The following is a 16,588-nucleotide window of genomic DNA, read 5'->3' as shown; positions in this document are numbered from 1 at the left end:
CCAGTTGCCCCTCCAGGGGAGACCAAATCTGAAGCTGGGGCGATCATATTCCTTATTCCCACCTGCCACTTTCCAATAAGCCTGAGTTTCCCACGGTGCCCTGGGGGGCTTCTGATGCATAATTGCAGACCCTGACTTAGGACTGTGTCCAGGGATATGCTGCTACCCTCGGCCCTCCCAGGCTCACCACTCGGACCTCAGGGTATGGATTGAAGAGATTCAGGAAACACTCTTGTAATTCCAACTGCTGTTTGAGGGCCCCTCTCCTGAGTATCAGGACTACACATTCCTCCAAGCTTTTTTTTTTTTTTTTAACTTTTTGGGCCCTGCAAAATAGACTGGCACAGGCCCCAGTGATTAGTACAGGTAGACAGGGAAAAGCCAGAGAAGGGGGAGGTTCATCAACCCTTTTCTCGGAGTCAACCCTTACTCAGTCCCAAAGCGTGGCTTCTCCCCAAACCTTACCCATACAGGAAAGCCTGGCCTCAGCTCTCCTAAATTCCAGGGGGACACAGAGGCAGCACCAGGAATGCACCTCTGACTAGGATCCCAAAGGCCCCACCACCACAGCTCACAGCCACTAAACACAGGCGGACAGAGCCCGAGAAGGGAGAGGCCGGTCCCTCCAGCTGTCCAGCTGATGGACACCAGGGCTCCAGGAACTTCTCTCTGGCTGTTGAGTGAGGGAGACAGAACAGACCTCCAGAAGCCTGCCCAGGCCCACCGTATCTCAGATTACCAGGCCTGCTGCCTCCTAAAAGAAAACCACAGCCCTGCCCAGCCCCGCCCAGCCCCCACCAGGCCCAAGAATGGAGGAAGTGGGGTTCCCAGAACCCGCAGCTGGTGAGCACTTTGCTGGGAGCCATCAGAGTCATGGCAGCAGTCCCAAAGCAGAGTATATATCAGCCTAACTCAAGAGCTGCACATACTGCATCGCAAACCCCAAGTGTGTATGCTTCGCAGTAACTCCACCACGAACAGGGAGGGCGGATTCTTCTCATTTTACAAATGAAAACACCAAGTTCGAGAAAGGGAGAAAGAAAATTCAAAGGCTTGTCTAGATCACTCAGCGACAAAGTAGGTACAGCTCAAAAGCTGGCCTCATCACTGTCCACTCTGTGTGACGGACAACATTCTTCACTGGTACATTCAACCAGCAAAGGCACTGTTTCCCACTGGCCAGGCCAGACCCTCTACTAGTCCAGCACACCACTTTTCTGTCTGAACCAAAAAAACACGCTGTTCAAGGAGAAAACAGATGTTGACACATTATGAATTACCCCCATTGTTATAATGAAGATAAGACAAACCAGGAATGCTGGCATTCACTTAGACCAAAGACTTTCAAAAAACTGGTGTATGTAGTCCCCTGAGCACTCTGATGACCAGCCAAAATCGAGACCATTGCTGTAGATCACCATTACCTCTCCCTGTATTCCTGATAGGAAAACAGAAGCCCTGAAAAAGGAGGAAAGATGCCCAAAGATAGTGAGTTAACCACAAGCAGAAGAACCTGAGGTCTCACCACCTCCGCCAGGGTTTCCTGGCCTTGCTGGAAGTCACCAGGGACAAAGCAGGCGACAAAGCACAAAAGCAGGGTGCAAAGTGTAGCCAGCTCTTAGACACCCTGCAAGGGTGGCCCAGGTGGGAAAATGCAATTAACAAAGGGGTTCCACCCGCTTCACAGGCCAGAGAACCACCCCAACCCCACATCCAAGCCTGATCTCCATGTGGCTCCATCCTTCAGGTAACATCACCACTTTACCTTTCCACACCCCAAGGCCTGCAAGCTCAGCCTCGGAATCTCACTGGTGGAAGGGGAAGAGCAAAGCCTATGGGGTATTTCTGCCTGCTCCTGCTTCTAAGAAAGTTGGCTGCCCCTACTCGCCACATACAGAATATGAGGAAGACAAGAAATCCAAGGATTGATGTGTCAGGGCAGAGACAGGGAGCAGGAGCCTGCTTCCCATACCATGGGTAATACCATCCCTCCTTAAAGGCCACAGGACCCAGCAGCAGGAAACAGGGATCCTGGAACCCAGTTCACAGCCCCGAGCGCCAGGCAAGGAGATAAACAAGTGCTTAATGAGAATCCCTGGCTAGGGTCTCTGCACCAGTCCTTGGGCCCACGAATTGATGACTGAATAAATGAATAAGCAAAAGAAGAACTCAAGGAACTCAAAATACCTTGTCCAGGGTCAGAGGAACAAGTTGCTTCTGCAGACCACCTCTTACTATGCTAATAAGCATTTTTGTTCACCATACCTCTGCCCTTCAAATGTGACACCTCAATTCATCTCTAACCTAAATGACATTTCTTTGACTAATTCATGATTGGTGTTCCTGATGGCACAGAAACACACAACACTCAGATCTAGACCTTGGAAATAAGTTACAGGGACAGCACAGTGTTGGGCAGGTGGCAGACATCAGTGCTGTTTCCCAAATGTTTCCAGTCCTCTTTTGCTCCCCACCCTGCAGGGAAGTATGGCCATGTGACTGCTTTGGCTACTGAAACGCCACTTCTAGGTGGAAGCTTTAGGAGCCAGGGTGAGATTCACTGTGCTCCCTGTCTCCAGGTGCAAGTAACTAGGAGCGTTCCAATTAATCAGCATGGGTCCCATGGTGAGAACAACATAAAGCAGATATGCGATGGATGTGGTGTGAGTAAGAAATAATCCTTCAATGCTTCAGGCCTCTGAGATTTGAGGATTGTTACCACGGCAAACCCTGATCTATCTAGACAGCTACAGGCAATGACTCACTCCCCAGTGTTCTGTGCAAGGTAGTGCTGGTCTTCCCATTCCCTGGCCTTAGGGAGATAAAAGCTACACTGACAGTCAACCAGCAGAGGTTCAGAGACACCTGCTTTGTGCCCAGACAGATGAAATGCTTTCAGAAGCAGAGGATATGAAGGGACCTGCACTGAAGAATTTACTAGCTCCTCTGTGGGCCAGGCTCTTCAGTGTACTAATCAACTTGAATCACTTCTGAGAGGAGGCTTTATCTAATTTATCTAATTAGATATGAGAAAACCCAGTTCACATTCAGACCTCACTCGGTGACCTCTCTGGGCCATGGTTTCACCATCTGTAAAGTGGGACATTAACATTACCCACTGCACTGTGTTCTTTCAAGGATTAAATGAATACACACAAAGCTTCTTCAATAGTATGTGATGTGTCTCAATAAACACTGTCTTAATAAACACAATTACTACACATTTAAACATTCCATGTAATTGCTATAAGCTTGTCCATAACTCCTCCAGTTTTTAAATCTGGCAAAGGTTTCCCAGGACTGGCACAGTGGCACTTTGTAAGCATTGCCAAGCTGAATTCTGTCCCAATAAAAGTTGAAGTCAAATCCCTGAGCACAAGGTAACCCTAGCGTGGGGCCTCAGGAAATGCTTCCACAACCCAGAGCTTCTAGAACTCCCAGTTTCCTGGCCTCTCTGGAAACTTCACTGCCACCAGGACCCGTGGGGCAGAGCTCCCTCCCCTCCCCCAGGGAGAATGCCTTCTGTCCTCCCACTCCCAAATGCAGGATGGGAGGGATGGGAGGCACCCTCACCCGGCCTCAGAGATTTGCACAGCTACCCAGCTGGCAAAGGATGGAACTTTCCTAAGCAGTCAACCCTTCCGCGGCCTTCCTTTCCCTGCCCTTTCTTGCTAGTTGTTGCTAAGTCACTTCAGTCATGTCCGACTCTGTGTGACCCCATAGACGGCAGCCCACCAGGCTCTCCCGTCCCTGGGATTCTCCAGGAGAGAACACTGGAGTGGGTTGCCATTTCCTTCTCCAAATTTCTTGCTAAAGGCAGCTACAAACCTCAGGATGCACCAGTGGGCTTGAACTCCAGTGCCTGAACAGTGCTGCTAAGCTGAGACTGAGTTCAGCTTAGTAAACACTACAGAGCATCTACTACATGTCCAGCCCAGGTTCTAAGACCTCATAGAACTGACAGCCAATCAGGGAGCTGTGAGCCTAGAACAGTGCTTACAACAATGCCTGGCACCCCACAGATTCTCAACCACGCTTTGTTGAATGAACTGAAGACCATGTTTAGTGGTTCAAGCAGTGGAGTTCAGAGATGTGAGGATGCAGGAAGACAGAAGCGGAAATCCATCTAATAGCCTGGGCTTCCAAGGCCTGACCCCCAGACATCATGGATCCTCAAGATAAGACAAAGCTTGGAGATAGCAGAGGATCTGGAAGGACATGTAGGGCCATCATAGAGGAGTATGAGTTTCATTCTGAGAGTGCTTGAAGGATCCCTGGAAACAAGGGCGCTCGGCCTTCCACAGGGCTTACTGAACGATAGAGGTGATGTAGGGGTGCTGGGGTGCTTTGATGACCGAGGCGCCAGCTTTCGCTTCACCAACAGGGAAGGGTGACCCAAGCACTCTGCAGGCACTAACTTCCTGTACCTTGAGGTCAAGGGGAAGGGGAAAGGTTACCCTGAAGGATTTAGCAAGCAGCTCCACCCACTTTTATCAACCAGAGGGCAACCCCCATCTCAGAAGTGGAGAAGAATCAATCCTATGGAGCTGACTGTGGTTCAGAGAGCACAGCTGCACAGGCTCCAGTGCAATGCCCTGCACTCAGGGCCCAGGTTGACCTGATGCCCCTAGACCCCACCACCAGGGACAGCCTGCGAACTGGTACACTGCTGCCAGATCAAGCTGCCAGGCCAGCACCGGGGCCAGCCGCTTCCCCACGACTCCCAACAGCACGGACTGCTTCCAGCGAGAGACCAACTTCGTGTTCCCCCGGATTCGTGTCCCAGCGGTCTTGATGCACAAGTCCCTACACAAATACACACACACACACCCTACCTACCAATACCATCGCCCCTACCGGGCAGGAGCAGTGGCCCGGGACGAACGAACTCCACAGCCACAGACCCAACTCGACCGAAGTTCCAGTTATATCAGGAGTTGGTTTGCTCCCAAGCACAACTCCAAACGACCAACACAGAGAAGCAGGATCACCACCTACTCAAACTCCGACCGCCCCAAATCCGTGAAGGGCAGAATGGGACTTAGGGCCAGGGTGGGCGACTGGGAGCACACTTGGGGGGCAGGGGAGGGGACCGCCCTCCCCGGTCGGCGCCACCCTCCACCCTCTAGCCCGAGCTCCGGGCGGCCGAGGGTCTGTGGCGGAACCGAAAGGAGTGCCCATCCCAAGACTCGCGGCTGGGGAGGGGAGCAGAGCCCACGACCACGGCGATCTGATCCCTCCCTCCCCGAGTGCTCCCACCCACGCCCGGCCCCAGCAGGCACCCGTCCGGGAATGCGGACAGGGCGAGGGCGACAGAACCCCGAGCGCCAGCTGGGTCGACCGCTGTGGCTCTCACTCCGCTCGGCGCCCGAGTTCGGCTCAGCGGGGTCCGGGCCAAGGCCTCAGCCCCTCGCGGGCTATCTGAGCAGACAAAGCCAGCGCTGGCCGCCGGGCCGCCCCGGGGCAGGAGCGAGGGCGCTGGAGGGACCGAACCTGGACCAGGGGATCAGTCCTTGTCCCCAGAGGGCGCTGGGGGGAGTGGGGGGGATCGGCTTCAGACAATGAGCGGGGCAGGGCCCGACGCTCCAGCGGGGGCTCCGCGCTCTACTCACCCGGGCGCGGTGGCGGCGGCGGCGGCGGCGACAGCAGCGACGCGGCCGGGCTCGGCCAAGGAAGTTAGAGCAAGTTCGGCGGCGCGGGGCGGTAGGGCGCGACTCAGGCCGTCCGAGCGCGGGGGCGGGGCGCGGAGGGCGGGGCCGGGGGCGCGGCGCCGGGTGGCTGCTGAGAAAGGGGCGCCGCTTCCCTGGGCCTCCCGGCGCGGCGCCGCCCTCCGCGCCCCGCCCCCGCCTATAGCCCCGCCCCCGCCCCGCCCCTCCCGGCCTTCCAGTCCGCGCCTGGGCTGAGCCCGCGGGGCCCCGGGCCCCTTCGAACCAGTCTGGGCGGGGCGGGAGGCGAAGGCGGCCCTGGTCGGCGCTCGCCGGGTGGGTTCGTGGCGCAGGCCTAGGCGGGACCCGCACCCCGCGTTTGGGGCCTCCGCAATATGCGGACGCCACGTCGGCGTTGTCACTGACCCAACCGGAACCCAGCCTCCTTGAGAGCGCGAGCTCTGGGGGCCACGTTTCGCGGCGGGGCACGACGAGGGTGACCGGGTAGAGAGGTGAGCGCAGGGTTAGAAAAATGGCTGAATTGAAGATACAGAAAGGCGTTCCTGCCGGGCCTCAGAGTCTGGGAGTGGGGGTACGATTCCAACCTAGAATAGTAAATTAACGTTTATTCCTTTACACACCCACCGGCAGGTAAAGACTGGCTCCTGGTAGCTTTGGTGCTAAAAATACCAGGCTTTCTTTGGACCACCTGCCGAGATTCGTCCCTCACCTTCATCCTGAGAAGATGGCTGAGAGGGTTCTTGAGGGGAAGGGGGGCTAGAGGTACAGCCTGTGGTAGACAGGTATTCACAGTGCCGACTGGGCTCTGGTGTTAAAAAGGCTGACCTCTGGGGTCTCAACCCACCTATCTGAAAAATGAGACCCAGGCACCGCCACTGAGCCTAGAACTCATTCAGTGGGGAAGAACTAGGCTATTCTGCTGGGCAGCAGGAAATTCGAATCTGTTAGAACTGGGCCAACAGACTGGTTGCTCCACCTTATGGTAAAAGCAACCAACAGGTTAAGTGCAATGTAAGGAGGAGATCTTGTAAAGGAACTGTTGGGTCCATTCTCAGTTTTTTCTTATTAAGGGGTATGCAGCCAGCCTCTGACACCCAGACAGCTCAGAGACCTTGGAGAACTGCCCATCCGTTCATCTAGAGGAGATAGTGGGTGTTTGATTGAGTGCCCGGCCCTGATTTGATGCTCAGGATACAGCCATAAACAAGACAGCGGAAGCCTCTTACTCCATAAAGCTGATTTTTGGTGATGGAGACATAATTGCAAGTTGAAGTAAATGCTGGGAGAAGAACAAGGGACTGGGTTAGAAGATAGGAGCCATTAATTCTTTAGGTGGAGCCAGCAGGAAAAATGTCTTTGAGGAGTTGATGTTGGAATTCAAGTCAAGAGAATGAGGAGACAGTGCTGGGAAGAGCCAGGGAGAGAAATTCTCCCAAATCAAGAACAGCTTGTGCCAAGGTCCTGAGAAAGGTAAGTTGTGAATGTGTCAAGGAGCTAGGAAGGAAAAAAAACAAAAATAATATGGCCAGAGTATGGAGCCTGGGAAAGAGAACCAGGATGATATGGGGAGGTGGGCGGGGACCAAGACATGTAAGACTGTGTCTAGGTTTGGTTCAGTTCAGTTCAGGTGCCCAGTTGTGTCCAACTCTTTGCGACCCCATGAATCACAGCACGCTAGGCCTACCTGTCCATCACCAACTTCTGGAGCTTACTCAAACTCGTGTCCATTAAGTCAGTGGTGCCATCCAGCCATCTCATCCTCTGTCGTCCCCTTCTCCTTCTGCCCCCAATCCCTCCCAGCGTCAGGGTCTTTTCCAATGAGTCAACTCTTCGCATGAGGTGGCCAAAGTATTGGAGTTTCAGTTTCAGCATCAGTCCTTCCAATGAACACCCAGGACTGATCTCCTTTAGGACGGACTGGATCTCTTTGCAGTCCAAGGGACTCTCAAGAGTCTTCTCCAACACCACATTTCAAGAGCATCAATTTTTTGGTGCTCAGCCTTCTTCACAGTCCAACTCTCATATCCATACATGACCACTGGAAGAACCATAGCCTTGACTATACGGACTTTTGTTGGCAAAGTAATGTCTCTGCTTTTGAATATGCTATCTAGGTTGATCATAACTTTCCTTCCAAGGAGTAAACTTAGTCTTTTGATTTCATGGCTGCAGTCACCATCTGCAGTGATTTTGGAGCCCCCAAAAATAAAGTCTGACACTGTTTCCACTGTTTCCCCATCTATTTCCCACTGAAGTGATGGGACCAGATGCCATGATCTTAGTTTTCTGAATGGTGAGCTTTAAGCCAACTTTTTCACTCTCTTCTTTCACTTTCATCAAGAGGCTTTTTAGTTCCTCTTCACTTACTGCCATAAGGGTGGTGTCATCTGCATATCTGAGGTTATTGATATTTCTCCCGGCAGTCTTTAATCTCGGCTTGTACTTCTTCCAGTCCAGCGTTTCTCATGATGTGCTCTGTGTATAAGTAAAATAAGTAGGGTGACAATATACAGCCTTGACATACTCCTTGTCCTATTTGGAACCAGTCTGTTGTTCCATGTCCAGTTCTAACTGTTGCTTCCTGACCTGCATATAGGTTTCTCAAGAGGCAGGTCAGGTGGTCTGGTATTCCCATCTCTTTCAGAATTTTCCATAGTTTATTGTGATCCACACTGTCAAAGGCTTTGGCATAGTCAATAAAGCAGAAATAGATGTTTTTCGGAACTCTCTTGCTTTTTTGATGATCCAGCAGATGTTGGCAATTTGATCTCTGGTTCCTTTGCCTTTTCTAAAACCAGCTTGAACATCTGGAAGTTCACGGTTCACGTATTGCTGAAGCCTGGCTTGGAGAATTTTGAGCATTACTTTACTAGCATGTGAGATGAGTGTAATTGTGTGGTAGTTTGAGCATTCTTTGGCATTGCCTTTCTTTGGGATTGGAATGAAAACTCACCTTTTCCAGTCCTGTGGCCCCTGCTGAGTTTTCCAAATTTGCTGGCATATTGAGTGCAGCACTTTCACAGCATCATCTTTCAGGATTTGAAATAGCTCAACTGGAATTCCATCACCTCCACTAGCTTTGTTCATAGTGATGCTTTCTAAGGCCCACTTGACTTCACATTCCTGGATGTCTGGCTCTAGATGAGTGATCACACCATCGTGATTATCTGGGTCGTGAAGCTCCTTTTTATACAGTTCTTCTGTGTATTCTTGCCACCTCTTCTTAATATCTTCTGCTTCTGTTAGGTCCATACCTTTTCTGTCCTTTATTGAGCCCACCTTTGCATGAAATGTTACCTTGGTATCTCTCATTTTCTTGAAGAGATCTCTAGTCTTTCCCATTCTATTGTTTTCCTCTATTTCTTTGCATTGATAGCTGAGGAAGGCGTTCTTATCTCTCCTTGCTATTCTTTGGAACTCTGCATTCAGATGCTTATATCTTTCCTTTTCTCCTTTGCTTTTCACTTCTCTTCTATTCACAGCTATTTGTAAGACCTCCCCAGACAGCCATTTTGCTTTTCTGCATTTCTTTTCCATGGGGATGGTCTTGATCCCTGTTTCCTGTACAATGTAACGAACCTCTGTCCATAGTTCATCAGGCACTCTGTCTATCAGATCTAGTCCCTTAAATTTATTTCTCACTTCCACTGTATAATCATAAGGGATTTGATTTAGGTTGGAGACCTTTCATTAAAGCATTGAAGGGTTTTATGCAGAAGACTAATGTATCCTGATTTTCTACTGTGTGAAGAATAAATTGGGTGGGTGGCAGGCAAAAATGAAAGCAAGGCGACAGTTAGACTCTTATGGCAGCCCTGGCCCAAACTCATTGTGGTTTGGACCAAACTGATGGCCACACTAAGATCAGTAGTTGAAAGATGCTGTTTTGGACGTGGACATCCATAGGATGGATGTGGGGGAGGCAACGGAGAAACGAAAGATGACTTTCAAGTTTCTGGCTGGAGTAAGTGGGTAAACAGTGCCTCATTTATTGGTTAGGGTAGGCTGGAGGAAAGAGACTACAGCTCAGACAGGCACATCAAGAATCCTGTGTTTATGTTGAGTTCAAGATGCCCATCAGAGATCCAGTTCAATTGTCCAGTCACTACACACCCAGAAGAGAGGCGTGGGCTGGAGGTGAGGCTTTGAGAGACATCATTCTAAAGATGGTAAATGCCTTGGGATCTGAGGGAGTCACCCAGGCCAAAGAGGTAGATGTAGAAGGGGGGAGGGGGGTTCAAGAGAGACCGAGAGGAGTCAGAAGAGTCAGAGCAAGAAAGAAGACTGAAAAAGGCTTCTTTTTCAAAAGGCTGAGGAAGCGAAAGGAGAACCAGAGAGTGCTATATCCCAGAGACTGACAAAACAGTGTTTCCAGAAAAGAGTGGTCAGCTGTGTTAGATGCTGCTCACAAACCAGATAAGATGAAGAAAGGGAAGGAGCCTTTGATTCTGGCAACATGAAAGTCATTGGTGCGCATGATAAGGGCAGTGTTCCTAGAGTAGTGGGTGGCTGCCACGCGATGGTAGAGCGGTTGTGTTTGGACAGCTTCTCCAACAGGGAACACAGAACTGGGAGAGGTCTAGAAGGGATGCGGAAGGACAGGAGGCTTTGGCAGAGAATGCTGGATGACCCTAACAGCCATTCTCCCCTATTTCCTTTATTATGGACTTTCCAATTCTAGCTGGCCACATAGCTTCCTTGACTAAAACCAAGTTTCTAGGACTCCCTCAGGGCTCCGCATGATCACATGACTCAGTTCTAGCCAACAGGAAGTAAATGGAGGTGAGCATGTGCAACACCGGATAAGTAGCTGTAAAGGGAAGTGGTGTGCTGGCCTCAGCCATTGTTTTCTCCTGACCAATGGAATATGTAAAGATGTAGCTGCAGCTCAAGCAGGCTTATTCAATGCTGAAGTGGAAGCTGTGTGTTGAGGATGTTAGGGCAACAAGTTTTTGGGTTCCTGATGTTTAGGGATTTGCTGTATCTACTCTGGGCTACCTACTTCATCCTTTGTTTTCCAGTGCTTATAGCCATATCTAATTTTAATTTTGGTTAGGATATTTGGATTTTATTCAAATGTGGAGGGAGCAGAACAAGCTTGCAGAGTGATAGGAATGACTCAGGAGAGATGGCAGGAGTGATGATTCGGAAGAAGAAGTAGAAGGAGATGGGATGTGGGCAGGAATGGTGCTGTCCCCTCTAGTAGAGGGGTACCCCCACCATTATTAAGGGGGATGTGGAGGCAGAGAAGATATTTCCAGTGAAGGCTGGAATTGGAAAGATGATCATCCACACCTGATGATTTCTGCTTAACCCTGGATGGTGAAGAATGTCGTGAGCCTAGAACAAGGAGGAGAGAGTAAAGCCAACTTTGTGAATCATGGACCCCATGATGTTAGTGGTCCTGCCAGCATGAGCAGCCTCAGAGAGACAGCTGCTTCCTGGCGCAGTTGGCCATACTGCTGCAGGACATGAAAGGGGGTGAGGGAAGTGCCCTAAAGCCAGCAAGGCCGCCACCCCACCCCCACCAGGCCTCACTGAGAGTTACTGTGACACTCACCTGCCATTCCCAGCTGCCCTTTGAGACCCACCAAGCTTTACCTGACCCATTTTTACAATAATTTGTTGTGGCTTTCAGAGAGCATCAGGGACACTCAAAACAGAGCAGGCCCATTTTCTTTTCCTTTTTTAAAAACTAAAAGGAATCACAGTGGTTATCATTTTGAAATGTACAGAAATATCAAATCACTATGTTGTGCACCGAGACTGACAGTGTTGTAGGTCAATTACATGCTTCAAAAGCAGACTCACGGGAGAAAGAGATCAAATCTGTGGTTACCAGAGGCGGGGCCTGGGCAGGAGGGGGATTGGATGAAGACTGTCGAAAGGGACAAGCTTCTAGTTCTGAGATACAGTACTAGGGATGTAATTAACACTGCTGTATGTTACATATGAAAGTCATTCAGAGAGGAAATCCTGAGTTCTCATCACAAGGAGAAAAATTTATTTTGTTTCTCTTAATGTATGAGTTAATGGTTGCTCACTAAACTTATTGTGGTAATCATTTTATGATACTTGTAGATCAAATCATTTTACCATGTACTTTGAACTTACACAGTGCCATAGGTCAGTTACATCTCAATAGCACTGAAAGAAGGAAAAAAAAGTACCATGTAACCTAAAGCGGAAGAATGGAGATATGGACAGTCCCAACTCATAAAAAGGCTGTATTTTAACGGTGATTTAGTTTCCGGGCTAGCCCCTAGAACTGTAATTGCCAAGAATATAACTGAATTATTGCACCTACTGCAAGCCTGAGGTATAGATTATCGGAACAGAAAATAGTACAAGGAGGGGTAAAAGAAAGAAGCTGAGAGCACTTTCTTCTCCTGGACCTGGAGTGGCTATAAAATTTAAATGGAGGAACTTGGCATTACCATCCTCTGACTTCCTCCTTTAACCCTCCCATCACCCCCCTCCCCCACTGCCCCACTCCGCCCCCCGCCCCGCCCGAGTCTGGTCCTTGTCCCAGGGCTGCTTTTGCTCACGCTGGGCTCCACTCTAGCACTTCTGTGTGTGTGTACAGGACAAGAGGTGGGGAATAAACAGAAACACCTTGAATATAAGAGGGATTTGGTGTCCAAGTGTTCCTAATTCTCAGCCTCTTGATCATGAGCAAAATATTTTACATCTCTGAGCCTTACTTATTTGTGAAGTCAAGATAGTAGAACCCACCTCACAAGCTTGTAGTAAGAATCAAATGAAATAACGTTTGTAAAACATCCTCTAAGCTAGAAGAAACTCTGTTTTCTTGGAAAGATGCCTTATTAGGGCCAGACGACCAAAGGTCCTCACTTTAGTCAGGATGTTTTGGTTGCAAGTGACAGAACCCTACCGAAACTAGCTTAGGCCAAAGGAAGGAAAATTATTAGAAGGATACTCAAGTCATTCACAAAATCAAAAAGAAGAACTTGAAACTCGATCGATTCTGGATACTAGGGGCTGATCCTGTGGGCTACACAGACCAGGAGCCCTTTTCTCTTTGTTTCTCCTAGTGCTCAGAGCTTGCCCCATGTTGGAAATGTGACTCCAAATAACTCTACACTCTAGGAATCCCAAGGAAGGCCTTTAATTGGCCAAACTGGTCATGTGCCCACTCTTGAACCAATCACTGTGGCAAGGGAGAGAGGTTTCCCTAGTTCCACCAGGTATAGGTCAACATGTCCATCCCTGTGGTCAGTAGAGCAACATCTTTGCCAAAGAAGAGGTGGTGGGTGCAGGACCAGCCTAATTCTTGGCAGAGTTTTACAGTATATATATGCCTGGTATTCCTTAGGCCCTAAGCAGTCACTGAAAGGTTTTAGGCAAAATAGTAACATTATTACACTTGTGCTTTGAGAAGATCCCTAAGGCTGCAGAAGGATTGGAGGGAGCAAAATTTTTAAATAGTTACGAAGGAACCTGTACAGTGGTTCAGAAAATTGATAATGAGGAAATGGTAAGAGGTGAACAGATTGAAAATATATTTAGGAGGTAGAACTGAGGGGGAACTAATAGGATGGTGACTAATAGGAATTCTGGCTGCATGGACAGTGATGCTGTTTACTGAGACCAGGAATCCAAGTGACTCTGTGTGTATTTGGTGAGGGGGTCACAACTTGGACCTCTTCCCTTTGAGAGATTTCTGGATAGAGAAAAGAGGTCCAAATTGCTGTTTGAAGTTCAGGAGAAACACCTAAGCAACATTATATATTTGAGAACTGTATTAATCAGAACTTGTGTTCGGTTCCTGTAACGTCAACCCAACCACACTGCTTTAACTAAATGGTATTTGTTGCTCTTTGTTGCTCTCTTTATTGAAAATTCTGACGTAACGCCAAGTTTGAAGGTAAGCAGAGCAAGACTGGTCATTCAGGGCCCAGGTTTGCCCTGTCAGTCTGCTCTGGCTCTCCTTACTGGGAAGCTTGCATCCTCAGAGTCAGCTGTGGTCATACAGTGGCTGCTGCAACTCCAGCTTCCCAACTGCGTTCCACATATGCAGGAGAAAGAGCAGAATGGATGAAGGAGCAGCACCTGTGTTAAGGAAAGCACCCCTCTCCCAGATATCCCCACTGCCTGCTGCTTATGCCTCATTGGCCAAGTCTGGTCACATGGAAGTCCTTAGCTCCATGAGAGGCTGGGAAATGTAATTTAAAGAAATAAGTCCAAGCCTGTTTGACAGAAAAGGAGAATGATTCTTGAGAGAGCTGCACAGAGAAGCTGATTAATAACTATAAAAGTAGAGGAAATTATCCTGGGACTGGGAGTTGAGAAGGGAGAGTAACTGAGGCCGAATCCCGATGAACGTGGGGCCAACCAGAAAGAGAAAAGAAGAGGGATTAATTAACCTGAGAAAGAGCATCAGCAAGGCAGGTGCAAAGCCAGAAAGGTAGTATGTATACAAGTCAAGGGAAATGAGGGTTTCAGGAAGGAAGGAGTGGCCCCCAGTTTCCAGTGTTGCAAGGAGGACTGCAAGATGAAGCTGAGGAATAATGAGGATCGGCAGCTTCAGAGAGCTGGGTTAGTGGAATAATTGAGTCAAAAGTGGGCTGGAGACTAAATGAGGCTCAGAGTGAGATCGTTAGCTGGAAGATGATGGGGGTAAGAGGCTGAAGGAGAGGTTTGTTTGGATTTTTTATGGAGAGAGAGACTTGAAGACGTTTAAATGATGCAGGAAAGACAGTAGAAGAGGAGAGATCCAAGAGTCTGAAGGAAAAGAGATGATGCTTGCTGGAGAAGGTGGGAGGGACTGGGATTCAGGACAAGTGGGCAACCAAAAACTGAAGAGCCGAGTTGGATACAGATGTTTGTGGGTTTAGTGGGGGTCCCTGAGTGAAAGCAGGCTTTTTTTTTCCTTCTGAAAATAGGAGAAATAGGTCACCTGTTAAAAGAAAGTGGCTAAAAAAAAAAAAAAGAAAGAAAGAAAGTGGCTGTTTGGTGGGATCCAGGGATTTTTAGAGAAACTTAGTAGAAAATGAGAGAAGCTTCTGAGGAAGGCAGGCAGGAAGGTTTGAGGATGGTGAACCAGAGTCAGAGTCACAGCTCAAATGAGACAGCCTTCATCAGTCCTCGGCGACTCGGGTGTGTCCCGGTGTAGAGAGCACAGACCGGAGAATTGATCAAAGTGTGGAGGGAGTTGCTGGAAAGGCATAATAGAAAACAATGGTACAGAGGGTTGAAGACAATTGAAGAGAAAGCACCGAAGTGTTGCATCATGAGCTGTGGGTGTTGGGGGAGAGAAGTGATAGCTGGAAGGGCCAGTAGACGGAGAGAAAGGAGAAGATGGGAGTGGAGCTGGAGGGCCCTCATTGACTACAAAAGACAGGAGTGGTTGCACGAGGCTAGGTCGGACAGAGGGATGTATCCATGGGTGGGAATGATTGAGCTGGAATGAAGGAATCAGTGACCCTTGGAGTGAGGAAGTCAGGGTCAAGTATGGCAGGACTCAGGTGAGCCGGGCGCTAACATCTTTCACCCAGAGCTGTCTTGAATTAAGGTTGCCTTTCTTGAAAAGATCAGAGAGCCATGGAGAAAGGTAAAAAGAAAGTAATTTGTTAGCCTGTCACCCAATGCCTACCCAAATATCTGTTTTAAAGAATTTGTAAATTTCCAAGGGCTTCTTGCTCCGATATGCAGCGGCCACCGCGGCTGTGAGTCTTCTGTCCTCAGAAGTATCCCTACCAGACCATAGCGATTTGTGATAGGATCCCATGTGTGAGCACAGGACACAGTGGAGCATACTTTAATGGTGGAGGCCAGGACTGTCATAGATGATGGTAACGGGGAGTCCTACCTATCTCTCCTTAGTTGTCCAACCTATAAACTGAGGGTGGGAGAGAGGGGACAGTTGTTTAGTAGGTAACCTCCCAGGGCCCTTCCAGCCTTGACAGCCTGTGAGTCAACCCTACTGTAATTTCTCCAAATGGGTGAAGACAGTTTTGCCAAAGCAGGAAGGTCCAGATGTTGCCAGTAAGACGTCAGAGGGAGGGTGCCAATCAGCGAGATTAAGAGTAAGGTCAACCCCAGCTTTGCCCCTGAAAGCTGTCTACTAGGGGAACTGTGGACTGTGTGCAAATGTGAAAATCACTTGACAGTGAAGAATTATTCCTTCTGAAATAATCTCATGTGAACTGACTTTGACAAAGCTATGCGTTTGTAAAACATAGGCTCAGAGTGAGTCACTCACCCCATAAGACGTAGAACCAGAACTGTTGGCTTTATGTCCAGACCTTTGTGTCTCAATCTTCCACCCCAGACTGGAGAGTCATGATCACATGGATTTGGGGATTCACTGAGCCCCTGGGACCCCTATGCTCAGGCTCTGCCAGGAGGGACCCTTGATAGGAACCCCAGGGAGGGGGACAGAGAGGCACCTGCCCCAGCCGCCTGAAGCAGAGCAGAGCAGAGGTGGATGCTGTACACATCACAAGCGCTTCTGCCTGGCTGCCTCACACCTCTGGGGACTTTCCCCCGGTTCCGTGAGAGAAGCTGGCTGTCCCTGGGGAGCAGTGCGTGCTAGCTCCTGCGCGTGCACACACTGCCATCTAGGGGCAGCCAGCTGAACTGGCTTTATGGAACCACTGCTCTGTGTGTTGGGGCAGGAGAAAAGGGCTTTTGGTCTGGTCTGAGGCTGCTTCCTTCCTGGAGCACTAGTTCTCCTGACTCCCCTCTCCTAGTTACCCACTCAGACAGGACTATGCGCCTCCTCCTCCGAGTATCCGAATCTCCCTTCCCTGTAAATGTTTCTTCTCTTCCCTGCTTCCACCGTCTCCACAGGCTCTCTGAGGTCTCTGTTGCTGATGTGACTTTAGATACCTTCCATGCACTGGCCACACTTCATGTTCATCACCAGACTTGCCCTGTCTCATGAGCCCCAGCCTCAG

The 16,588-nt window shown here is 49.5% G+C and overlaps 1 protein-coding gene across 1 annotated transcript in view; it reads right to left on the bottom strand.

Moving 5' to 3' along the window:
• Positions 1 to 5,740, bottom strand: part of TSPAN14 (tetraspanin 14) — a 57,726-nt gene extending 51,986 nt beyond the window's left edge. The window contains exon 1 of the mRNA XM_061405503.1: positions 5,613 to 5,740. The gene's annotated coding sequence lies outside the window, so the exon portion shown is untranslated. The remainder of the gene's footprint in view (positions 1 to 5,612) is intronic.
• Positions 5,741 to 16,588: the final 10,848 nt, after the last annotated feature.

Source organism: Bos javanicus, chromosome 28 (assembly GCF_032452875.1).
Source record: "Bos javanicus breed banteng chromosome 28, ARS-OSU_banteng_1.0, whole genome shotgun sequence".
Classification (NCBI taxonomy): Eukaryota; Metazoa; Chordata; class Mammalia; order Artiodactyla; family Bovidae; genus Bos; species Bos javanicus.
The sequence above is the reverse complement of the archived record's forward strand: the minus strand, read 5'-3'. Positions and strand labels throughout refer to the sequence as shown.